This window comes from Cryptotermes secundus, unplaced genomic scaffold (assembly GCF_002891405.2).
Source record: "Cryptotermes secundus unplaced genomic scaffold, Csec_1.0 scaffold423, whole genome shotgun sequence".
In the NCBI taxonomy this organism is placed as follows: domain Eukaryota; kingdom Metazoa; phylum Arthropoda; class Insecta; order Blattodea; family Kalotermitidae; genus Cryptotermes; species Cryptotermes secundus.
The window spans coordinates 589,067-601,326 of NW_019731985.1; the positions used below are offsets into that span (position 1 = coordinate 589,067).

At 48.1% G+C, this 12,260-nt stretch overlaps 1 protein-coding gene across 2 annotated transcripts in view; it reads right to left on the minus strand.

Moving 5' to 3' along the window:
- LOC111867428 (terminal nucleotidyltransferase 5C) overlaps positions 1-12,260 on the minus strand; it is a 57,781-nt gene that overhangs the window by 22,254 nt on the left and 23,267 nt on the right. Inside the window, exon 1 of one of the 2 annotated variants that reach the window (XM_023857288.2) lies at positions 6,035-6,202. The exons of the other annotated variant lie outside the window; for it this stretch is intronic. The gene's annotated coding sequence lies outside the window, so the exon portion shown is untranslated. Of the gene's footprint in view, positions 1-6,034; positions 6,203-12,260 lie in introns of those variants that run through there. 2 annotated transcript variants of the gene reach the window in all.

Below are 12,260 nucleotides of genomic sequence, written 5' to 3' on the forward strand. Positions count from 1 at the left end.
ATTTTTCCGCCACTCGTAGGGTTTTCCAGTCCCATATAGTGGAAGTTTCCAACCAATATTTTATGTACAATTCCTGAGTCCAACAACGGTACCTGTGAACCACAAATTTGCGTTCCTCAACTACACGTACCTCTGAACGCCGCCGAGGTCCTTCTTGAAGCAAACATCTAGATTTATATTATCATCAAGTATCTCTCACCAGACTATGTGCACTATTTTGCTCAGTCACTCCGGCCAGTGGCCACCCTAAGTGGGCCCCGCTTAGTGATTTGTCCTCTGCAACAGATAGCGGTCAGTTGCGCAGAAGGGGGGGGGGCAGGAAGCATGGTCACTGGACAGGGAGAGGCGGAGAGAGGAGAGAAAATGGGAGAGGCGAAGGAGAGTAGGACGGGAGGAACAGACGACTAAGGAAAGAGGAAGTGGGAGATACACAGAGAAGGACATGTGATAGGACGGAGGGAAGACGAAATAAAACGGAGAAAGGGATAAAGATTGACGCAGAGGTGGAAAGAAAGTGAGAAAAGTGAGAAAGAATGGAAAAGAGAGATACAGAGAACCGAAGGGAGACAAAGAAAGACGGAGAAGACGACCAGAAGCTAAGATAGTCGCTCGGCTGGCTGTGACGGAACCTGGACACTCATTGCCATGTTCAAGCCGTTCGCGGCATCGTGTCCATGGAGGGGCTGAACAAAACCATGGAACACCTGAGCAGGGATTTCCGGTGCCGCGGCCGAGATTCGAACCAAGCACCTGCCGAGTAAGAACCTACTGCAACCGCGTAGGCAGAGGAGAGGAGACGGGAAACCGCTGTCGCTGTGAAGTGAGGTCGGCGCCCCCAAACATGCGGGTGCACCATGACCTCTCCACGGACACGGCGCGAGGGGCTCTTGTGCTACTGGCTGCGGCCCACAGGGGCACCCCGTTTAGAACAAAACGCCTTGCATGTTCCGACTTCCAACGGCCATCTTTAGGGGCGTGCGATGTTAGAACTTCACACAATGTTACATGAATTATTTAAATCTCTTCTACATGAGTCACTTCTGACCACAGAATATCATTAGAATTTCAAATTAACATCACCTCGGAGCCAATGATGCACGGAAGTGAAGGACCAGCACATAAGCGCGCACGCCACGTTACAGAACACTTACACTTATGGCAGAAGTATTGTAAACGACTCATGTACAGAAGCTTTTAAATACTCCGCTTAAAATTACGTAAAGCCACCCTGACGATGGCAGTTTTAGGCCGAAACACGTTGAGCTTCATTAACCAGAAACTCGATGTACTTCATGGTATTCTTGTACTTACTCTTGTAATGGCACGAATGACTTCTGCCAAACTGGGCAACTATAATTTTGCCCGCTGTTTCGTATGGGCGTGAAACTTGTTCTCTCACATTGAGTAAAATGTTTCTTGCCTGTTCAACTTTTCGTTCTACAGAAGGTTGGGGTAGTGCGAGAACTGGTAATGGTTACATGATAGCTACACTCTCCTCTACCTTCAGTCCAAGTCGGAGCTCACTAGCACGACCACACGCTGTTCTCTTGTGGTTCGTGTAGATGTACGTGTTCCTGCAGCGTCACGAAACTGGAGAATAATAATAATAATAATAATAATAATAATAATGTGGAGCAACGTTATGCAACCAAGTTTTGTGTCGGGCTACCGACACGTATGCAAAGATTCTGAAAGCGTTTCGTACTGTTTCTGCGTCACGTGCCCGGGTGTTTCGGTGGCACGAGATGAACCGCCTCCGTGAGAACAAGCCCAGGCGTCGGCGTGTACGGGCCTCCACTCGTCAAGATCGACGTTTCACAATTCGAATCATCGTTGGCGAACTTAACATTCACCAAATTGTTAGGCAACATCTGTGTGCAAAGACGGTTCCAAACGAAGTGTCGGCAGAAATGTCTGAACGGCTCGAAACTGGGCCAGATTTCCTTACTCGGGCCACAACGGATAACAAAAATTAGTTTTTCGAACCAAGAGGCAAATAGAAAATCAGGACAATGGTCAACATCTTTTTCGATTCTCGCGAAGTACTTCGTAAAGAATTTGTATCGCCTGGTGTCACAGTGAACCTGGACCTCTGAGGAGGAGGGTGATGAGAGTTCGAATGGAAATGACAGACGGCTGAATCCCTCGAGCTTCGTCATGACAGCGCTGTCAGTAAGTACGCCAATTTCTGGCGAAACAGAGCATCCCCCTGCGTCACCCTGTGACTTCTAGTTGTTCCCACAATTAAAATCGAGAGTCAAGGGCTATCATTTTCAAACGCTTGACAGCGCCCAGGTGGCTGCAACCAGAAGCTGACTTCAGTCCTGCTATGAGGTGAGGAGGCTCGCCGCTCCAACTGTGTTGTATCAGAGGTATGCTGTTTTGAAAGGGACAATACTGACTTAGAGTAGTAATTGAATAAATTATTTTGTACAAAATTAATCTCATTAGTTTGTTAACACACCTCGTATATCTACCAGAGCACACGACGTCATAGAGACCACTCCGACTCTAAGTCTGTACACATTTCTGATCCCTCATACATGGTAATCCCCCGAGAGTTAGGAGTTGAGGTTCTCATATCGGTGCGACATAACACTGTGTAGTCCATTCAAATTCAACAGATGTTTCGGAGTAACATGTCACCTCCATCTTCAGGATCGGAGGATAAGCCAAGTAAGATATAACTCCCGTATGAGCTGATAACATTTGTCTCCATTCTCACGCTAGCTGTCTGTCTGCACTCACTTAACGTCTCAAACTGAACCCGTCATAATAACGTCTTATTTCTCGGTGCCCTGTTGAGCACTTGCCAAACTGAAAGTTCCTCAAGTAGGTGGGTGTACAGACTGGTACAGACGGCGGCGAGCATATGCTCCCCTGCAGCTTCATCAACAACAGTTTAAGAAAAGAAACATATCAAATCTAAGACAAAGCTTGTTCAAGCGGTTGGTCGCTGGCTTTCCACCGCGGCGGCCCGGGTTCGATCCCGGGGTCTGGTCAAGTGGGATTTGTGGTGGACAAAGTGGCGCTGGGGCAGGTTTTCTCCGAGTACTTCGGTTTCCCCTGCCAATCTTCATTCCACCAATTGCTCCACAATCACCCTCACATATCATCTGGGGCTGGTACAATAGGCCATAAGGGGCCGCAGTACAAGGGACTTAGTTCCACCCCACTAGCAATAAAAAAAGTTTGTTTTTTAAACATCTATCCTGAACACACTCCAGTGATCAGTAAAAACTGTCCTCAACGGTTCAAACATACTTCGCAAGAAAATGTTCCAGCTCTTACCCCGCTACGTACGGCGCTCAGATGTGCGTCTCTTGTCTGTGCGTATTTGTCATATGTTAGGGGGTTGCGTCCCTTACAAAACGGGGTTTGGATCTGACGATCGAATTTACTCACCTTTATACAACTTGTTACAACATTTCACAAATCTTCGACTGGACACTCTCGACCTCTGACTTCCAAATGAACTGAACTGGTCAGTTCATGTCAAAGTCAAAATTACGTTACGACCGACGATCAGCCAGTCTTCAAAGTCAAGTCATATTGCGACTGATGATCAGTCAGTCAGTCAGTCAGCCAGTCAGTCTTGGTATCGAGCACCCTGCTGAGGTTCATGACCAGATATTTATTACTTATCGATAGTTACGGTCTTGTCATGTGGGGCGCCCTCTCTGACGAGAGATTGGGTCTGTCTTTTGTACATGCTGCTGGCCCTTGTAAGCGCAGTGTCTCTCGGGTCCTAGTCCCTTGGGACTTGCGACCATATTTTACTGTCTCACATTTGGGACTTCCCTTTTCGTCGCCTCCTACGACTTGCAGGGTCACGGTGGAGGTATTCGACACCGCCTCCACACGGGGGAGGGACCTCAGCCAGTCTTCCAAGTCAAAGTCCAAGTCATATTGAGACTGACGGTCAGTCAGTAAGTCTTGGTGTCGAACCCCATCTGGGGCTCATGACCAGATATTTATTACCTTTAACAGTTACGGTCTTGTTTTTGTGGGGTGCCCTCTCTGGCGAGACGACGGGTCTGCCTTTTGTATGTGCTGCTGGCCCTTGCTAGTGCAGTCTTTCTAGGGTCTGAGTCCCGTTGGACTCGAGACCATATTTTACTGTCTCACATTTGAGACTTCCCTTTTCGTCGCCTCTTCGGGGAGGACTCCACAGACCACAAGTCCATTACCTTACAATGGGCGTCTACTATTTTCGCGTATTGTTGCACTCGTTACCTAGCAACGGGCCTGTTACCAAGGATGTCTCCGTGCGAATGTGCTTATCGAGCCGTTGCCTAGCAATGGGTCTACACGTCATATTGTTTACTTGTGGTTTATTCAGCGATGCTGTCAGAATCTCTCCCACCTGCCCCATACAGAACTACACTGAGCATGTTCTGGGCTGCAAAGTCGCTAAGTTCGGAGAAACGTATCGCCTCCATCTTCAGGGTCGCGGAGGTCAAATCGAAGAAGCGGGCGACAAGCTGACCCCCCCCCGCCAATCTTCACCACGGTCGGCCTCCAGACTCGTTCCAAGAATATTCGTATTGTGTTAGCACCAGGACCAGAGAGCGTCGGATGTGACCGAATGAAGAATCGGAAAGGATTTGGAAGGATGCGGTTGTGTGCTATCCCGGAACTTACCCTGGAGGGTCTGAGGTAAATCACGAAGGGCCTCAACCCGGATGATCGGTATCCCAGCCGAGATTCGAAACGAATGCCAGTCTAGAGCGTCACCGCCGAGCCAACCCGCCCAGACAGTGGGTGAGGTTTCATGCAAGACGGTTTGCGCCAGGCAGCCTCCGTCTGCCTTTCTTTCTCATCATCTATTTATTTACGGACTGTCAGGCGCTCAGATTATGTAGCATCGGAAGATAAGACAATTAATGAATGGAAATGAGAAAGGGTGCGGATGGAAGCGGTTGTGGCCTACTTATAAGCATCGACACCTCAGTCGGTACAGCGACGGCTACGAGTAGGGAGGCTGAGGAATTGAGTATCGATTCCCGGTAGGGGCAAAACCAGCCCTGGGGCCCATTAAGCCTCCTATCCATTGGGTACCGGGAGCTCTACTCCAGGAGTAAACTGACCGGACTCACGTCCATCTAGTGCTGACTGAGGGACAACTTTATTTTTACCCCTTTCAACTACTCCAGCTCCGCCACTTAATGACGGTACGGCTCCGGACAGTTACCATAGCAACGAATTTGCAAGCGTTGCTCTAATCAGTCCACTTGCTGCTCTACGTGTAAATACGCTCAGCAGCACCCGACGGTCCGCCTGTCTTTGCGTTCTCATTCTGCGGGTAGTGCCATGGTAACATTGTGCCTCGAGACCTCCGCCACCTTGGGGGATATGAAGGAAAACGTGAGATGCACTGGCTCTGTAGCATTTCGGACGTTGTGGCCAATCCTAACGAGCTGATGCGATTCAAGAGTCAGAGTGTGTACTGAAGTTGAGGGAGGTCATTTTGAACACTTATCGTGAATTCAGCAATGCAAAAATTATGTGAATACTCGTTAATTCAATTTTAGTATTTTAACATTCCGGTACCGATAAATTCATAACCGTTGAGAATCGGAGCTACGTTATTTGATATGAGCCGAGCTATAAACTCCTGAACTTAAAATATTAATGAATCACCTGTATATATATTATATTACGTAAACAATGCTTTCTACATTCATTATTTTACGTGCACGAATATCTCCGAATATGCGAAATACCATGATGTTTATCAAGGATTCAAATACATAACACAAAACATTCCATGTCATTGACAAAACTTTCTTGGATCATCCTGTATGCAAAATGTTTATTTGAAACCGTACATGTACATCAGCCCTCATGCACAATATTGTCTCCGGGGATGTGACATGGCAGTGTTTCCTCAAGGATCATGTTCCTTCATCATCACTTTCATCAAACTACACGGCGTCACATCCCACAAGACGGTAAACTCCTCCACCCCAGGCCCAGTGTTTGCTGCGGTTCGCTATGCCACAACGCTCAACAGAACAAGCCCTGTACTTACAATGGTTAATACGGCGCGTCCATACAGAGGGGATCGGTTACCCGAGCCTCGATTCCAGTCAGTTAAATAGGAAACAAAACGGGGTCCTTGGGAGCGCAGTTACTCACAACAATCCACACACAACTCCAACAGCAGAGAGTCAACTGAACAGCATCTGGTGCACTGGAGGGCGGCTCGTTACACAACGCGCTCTCTATGCGTGCGCTGGAAACAGGACCCGACCACCTCCCGCCCCGCCCCACCACCCCACCGGCAACCACCGTGCCGCCGTCCTACCGCATTTGTTTCTGTACTTCATTTGTCTGCAGGATCTCAAGAACTCAAGAAAACCACGCAAATCGTAAGTCGCTGTCGAACGGGGCCCCTCTCTCACCTGCAGGGCTAGTGTCTCCTACATGTTTGTTTTCTTTCATACAGAGAGCCTACACAGCGTGATCTCTCCTTCTCTGCTCCTCGTCTTTCTACGGTCTGTTCCGATTTTTCGTGTAATCCGTGCATGGGCTCGGCCAACATTCCCCCCAGAAAATGGTTTTCTATAGAAGAACAGTTTCCTCAAAGAAACTTTCAGTGTTTAACCCATCTGCTTCGTCCTCCAATTTCGAATTTTCCAAGAAGATTCAGGAAGCAGAACACCTCACCACACAAACAAAACCTTCAATTCACTCACAGAATCTCGTGGGGTTACGAACCCGTAACCCTAGCATGGGGCTGCAGTCTCAGTATCACATGCAATTGCATCGCATTGAGCATACTTCTGTAGTCACCACGCAGGAGTTTTCCCTTCTTCAAGGAGGGCAGCCAGTTTACAAGGACGACAGAAAAGTTTCCTTATAAACTTACGTTTCAAATGTTTCAGACTACTTTAATTCACTTTCTAACAATAATTTAAATAATGTTATTAATAATTAGTGTATTACTTCTCTTCTTCAATTTTGATTCCTCTTCCAAAAATCCAGAGAGGGTGGAGATGCCTAGTTCCCCTCCCTGGGCCCGTGCTAACATATGGTTCGAACTATTTTTTTATTGCTAGTGGTGTTGGACTAAGTCCCTTGTACTGCGGCCACTTCTGGCCTATTGTACCAGCCCCAGATGATAGGTGAGGGTGATTGTGGAGCAATTGGTGGAATGAAGATTGGCAGGGGAAACCGAAGTACTCGGAGAAAACCTGCCCCAGCGCCACTTTGTCCACCACAAATCCCACCTGACCAGACCCGGGATCGAACCCGGGCCGCTGCGGTGGAAAGCCAGCGACTAACCGCTTGAGGTATGGCGCGGCCTATGGCTCGAACTAAGTCCACCATCAGGCATAATAGATCACTGCGGTCGCGGTGCAAGGGCCAAGAAGGTCCACCCCTTATACGTACATTCACTCATTCATTCATTCAAGTCCACCCTCTGAGCAACTGTTCGTCTTCCAGCAGCCTCCTGCAAAACAAGGACCGGGGTCAGTCAGACAACCGCGCGCATACTTCGTATCAACTGCTCAAGCCATACAGCGTACAGTCACCACGGAAAATCACAAGAACCCTCAGTCATGACAGTCAGTGTCTCATCCGGGAAATGAGCCGATACCCCCTAAACAAGAAGCAGGACCGCAAAGTCAGGTTTTATGGCATACACGTACATTCTGTACACTTCTTCTCTGACGATGGAGGCAGCACGTTCCACAGTAGCGTTGGTACTGACATACACAACCCGAAAGACAAGCTACATGCGAGCCGGACATGAAGGCAGGCCGAGAAGTGGCGAAACCGAGCAAGCTGACTTAGCGGTACCACTTGCGAGGTGTTCAGTTCGAATCTCAACCGGGACACCTACTCTGACAAAAATTCTTCGTTGCTTTCTTTTGTCCCTCCAGGCCAATTCCAAGATATCTCTTCGATTAGGTCACGACCACTTCCTTCCAAATCCTTTCCAATTCATTATTCACTGATCGTGGCAGTATCTGACGCTATACAGTGCGTCGTTAAATAACCGAAGTTGAGAAGGGAAGGAATAGCCTACAGAAAAGAAGAGGACATCGCTGACTTCGTCAGTTCGCGAGTGCTCTGCTGTGCCTCAGTTCAATCTGTGATTCCATATGGTGCAGGAGCGTAGCTTTCACGCGTTCCCATAGCAACGGATGACGTCAGAGACAGGGAAGCTGGAAGTTTCCAGAACCTGCATGAACACAGACTCTCTGCCTACTGACCTACACTGCTATCGATTGTGCTGAGGAGTCACAGCTGCCTGTCGGCCGGCCGGTCCTCACAACAGCTGACTGTCGCTCATCTGCTCAGGAAACTTCCCAGCACTTTATGGAACCGGAAGGTTCATTGCTGTGCTCACGAAAGCCCGCCATTGCTCCGTATCTTCAGCAGCAGGAATCTCTTAAGGGGCGGGTTGGCAAAGCGGTAAAGCTCTACTTTCGAGTCTTGGCCGGGACACCGGATACCCAGACTGAGGCCGTTCGTGGTTTTCTTGAGCGCTTCCAGGCAAATTCCGGGACAGATCACTTCCTTTCCAATTCAACATTTACTTATCCTACCAGTCGACGCTGCGCAGTCTGAGCTACTGACATCGTCGCAAAAGAAACTTCACTTATCCCATTCTACACGCCCAGTCCATCTCGTAAGACTGGATCCTGGTACTTCCCCAGGAAACAAAGCACTTCACTTCATGTGAGGTCTGTTGCCGTGGCGAGTGAGTTGAACGGCAAGTGGAACGAACAGTTGGCAACGCGAGGGAACAGTGAACGGCGTTCTTCTGCCCGCCGGCGTCCTCCTCCGCCTGCCGTGCCACTTTGTCAACCACAAATCCTACACGACCTGACCTGCCGCGGTGTGAAGCTGGGTTAAAACTCTTTCTCGACGCAATGACTGTTTAAGGACACACAAGAAAAACTGTTCACACATGTTCAAACAAAAGATACAGCATGTTTATTTGCAAAGCTCGCGGATAGGCGCGGGAAGACTGAATATACACAAGCTGTTTAATGTACGCTGCAGTTGTACTGTAATAGGCCACTGCATTAGAACAGTAAAACAAATCTGATTTTAACTCAGTCTCAACTAAATAAACTCTTTCTTCGGCTCTGAAGACGGTGGCAGTATGTTTCTCCGAAACGTCAGGGAACAACAGAGGAGATGGCAGTATTCTTCATGCTCAATGCTGTAAGAATGTCAAATCCTTTGTTATCCATTCCTTTCTTACTAGCGGCCATCTGTTCAGACAATAGACGCACTTGTTCTTGTGCAGAGCAAACAGTCCTGATAAGATTTCGCCAAGAAACAATTGGAAAGGGGGTCTGGGAAACTGTGCTGCAGGAAATGTTCACTCTTTATCCACTGAGATAAGCTGAAACAATGCACGAAAGCCTTTATGTAAAGTGGCCCTTAAGACAGTTCGATAGGAATTAAAAATACTCGACCCCCATGCACCGCCGCAATGGCGCAGCATTCCGAGGCGCTCTGCTGTCGAGTGCCACACAGCACTGTCCACTACAATTTGCTACAGCTTCTATAAAGTTTCTTGTGACCGGCTTAACCCTCTCAGGGCTAAGGACAACATATCTCTTTCAGAAGACTTAGTTTCTTTATTTCGATCTGAATATATTGTGTGTTTGATATGAGTGAGAGAAACGTGTGTTGCAGTCCATCGAAACTTACAGCTAACTGTCTTTGGCCTCTCAAATCGAAGTAAGCAAGTTGATGTGTGTCTGGAGCAGAAGGCGGTGAGTGAGTGCCCACTCGAGTCACCCCCTGTAACGGGGGGGAGTGACTAGTAGTAGTCAGACCACTCCTCTCGTTGAAAACATGTAGAAGTCTTGGACACAACAAAAATACGGTCATAGGTCCCGACAGGGCTCTAAACCAAGAATTACTGTGCTGGCGAGGACCAGCAGCAATTTAACCGACGGACCTCTCAAATCGTTACCATGCAGAAAACAGCAACATGCAAATGACAGTGGATAACCCAAAACAATACAAAACTCTGGGGGTGGAGGGGAAGAAACGTTGACAGACCTGAAAGAAGGCTGCCGGAACAGGCTTCAGCGGCCTGAACCTTTTACCTCATAGAACAAGATGTAAGTATTAAATATTTATTCTGTTCCTTCTTCAGAACTCCCTGAGGCCGGCTACATTCAAGTTACATCAACTGATTTTTCACCAGACTCGTTATGAACGCAATGCCAATGGCGCTGCTTACTGTCTGTCGAGAGTATCGCCACGGCAGAGCTGTCAAGTTTCCAAAAATGACGTCTTTGAAATCATATTGTTGTTCTCAGAGAGAAAAAAAAAGCACGCAAGAACGTGGCTTCATTCTGTCCTTCGGAACCCTTAAGCTACTACAACTTCCCAGGGCGGAAAGCTCAGTTCGCTTACATTTCGTTAGAGAACTGGTTCAAATAATCCAGAAATGTGCGAAACATTCGCGTTGCAACCAAGTCGCTCCACTTGGCACCATGAAAGGGGGCGCCACGCCCAATTTTATAAATAAAGACATCGCTAAGACGTCGCCTGCACACATCGGTACCACACGACTGACGTCCATATGACGCTCCTGTGCGCCGTCTCCTAACCTCGCCTCACAGGACTTGGTTAACGCTCTCGAAGTCAAACAGTATTTGTGCACTCAGCCACTTTACCGACATAGCTAATGATGCTCTCATCGCGTCCACGGCAAATTGAAAACTTGTGCAAGATCGAAACGAAAAGAAAGTTGGATCTGTGCCTAAGAAACACGCCATACAGGTGCATAGGGGCCATGAAAGTTAAGTTCCACGTATTCTTACCAGACGTCGGATTCCACATGAGCAGAAATCCTACTTCGTACTCGGGAGATCCAGATTCGAATCTCGGTTTGGAGACCGGTTATTTTGACCTAGGATTTACGAGGTTCACCCCAGCTACACCAGGCAAATTCCGGAATAATACATAAAATTAATCCATGACCGCTTCTTTCCGATTCATTACTCACTAAGCATCCTACCGCTCTGGGATACTGGCAGCGCATTTCAATAAGCCACAGACAGACAAATCCACGCACTGACCACGGCCCTCCATCAAGCGGCGAATGTCAAGAAACAGTGGAGCTACACCTCCACAAGAAGGCCAAGGCCAATAATAAACAGGCTGTAGAGACAATGGTATATATGAAGCGGAACATTCTGTGTGATATGTTATTTGCGTTTGGGAATTACAAACGTGGCCACATGCAACACTCCGAGAGCAAGCAGGCTGGCTCGAGCGATAACGCATCTAACTCGTTTCCGGGAGGCGCAACATCGACTCTCCAGACAAGTGACTGGACAGTGTCTCGCCCATCAGTAGACGCTTATATTCCGGATCAGTAAAGGCGCTCTTAAAATAATACACAGAAAACTCCGTGGCTTTAGTCCGCAAGCGAACTCTATCGACCGAGCAACCGCCGCTTGTCGGCTAAGTTAGTGCCAATTTTCGAGAATAGAGGGTGTCGCGTGGTCAGCGCAAAGAATCCCCACGGCCGTTAATTTCGGTTTTCTAGACCGGAGCCGCTATTTCCTTGAAACAGGTCCTCAATTATCCTCACGAGGCCGAGTGGATCCCGTTCCAGACCCACTACTTGTCAGAAAATCTGGTAGAACCGGGAATAGAATCAGGGACCTCTGGACCTGTAGCCAGGAACTCTGACCACTAGACCACAGAGGCGGTCTAAAAATAATCCGTAAACAAAGCTGAATCCTCTAGCCTGACGATATCTAGACGATCCTAGGGACAGAGAGGTCGCTACTGGGAGGCTGAACAGCGAACTCTATTCCTTCGAAGCCCTAACAAGTTAGGAAATGTATACATAATGTAACAAACTTGGAGCCTTCGCCCTGCTATCACCTCTACATTTTAAATCCGCGAATGCTACGTTTTAGTGCGTAAAATAAGAGAATCAGGATCAGTTCAGCGGTTGCCGAGCACTGAGACCCGTTTTATTTGATCCTCGCGGAATACGTGATATATTTCTCTCTAGAACGATTGTCGGAAATTTTTTTCTCCGATAAACACCTAGGAAGTTACGGTCGAGATGCGCGCGCGGACGCCTGTAGGGCTTCGTTAGTGTCCGCTGTTGCTGTCCGATTTCAACCGAAACTGGACCATACAGACAAATGTTTGTAAAACATCGCAGCGACAAATTTCATGAAAATACGTATGTAAGTTTTGAGGTTTTCACGGTGATGACTATGAAGAAAGTCGTCTTCTGGGTTTTGGCGCGG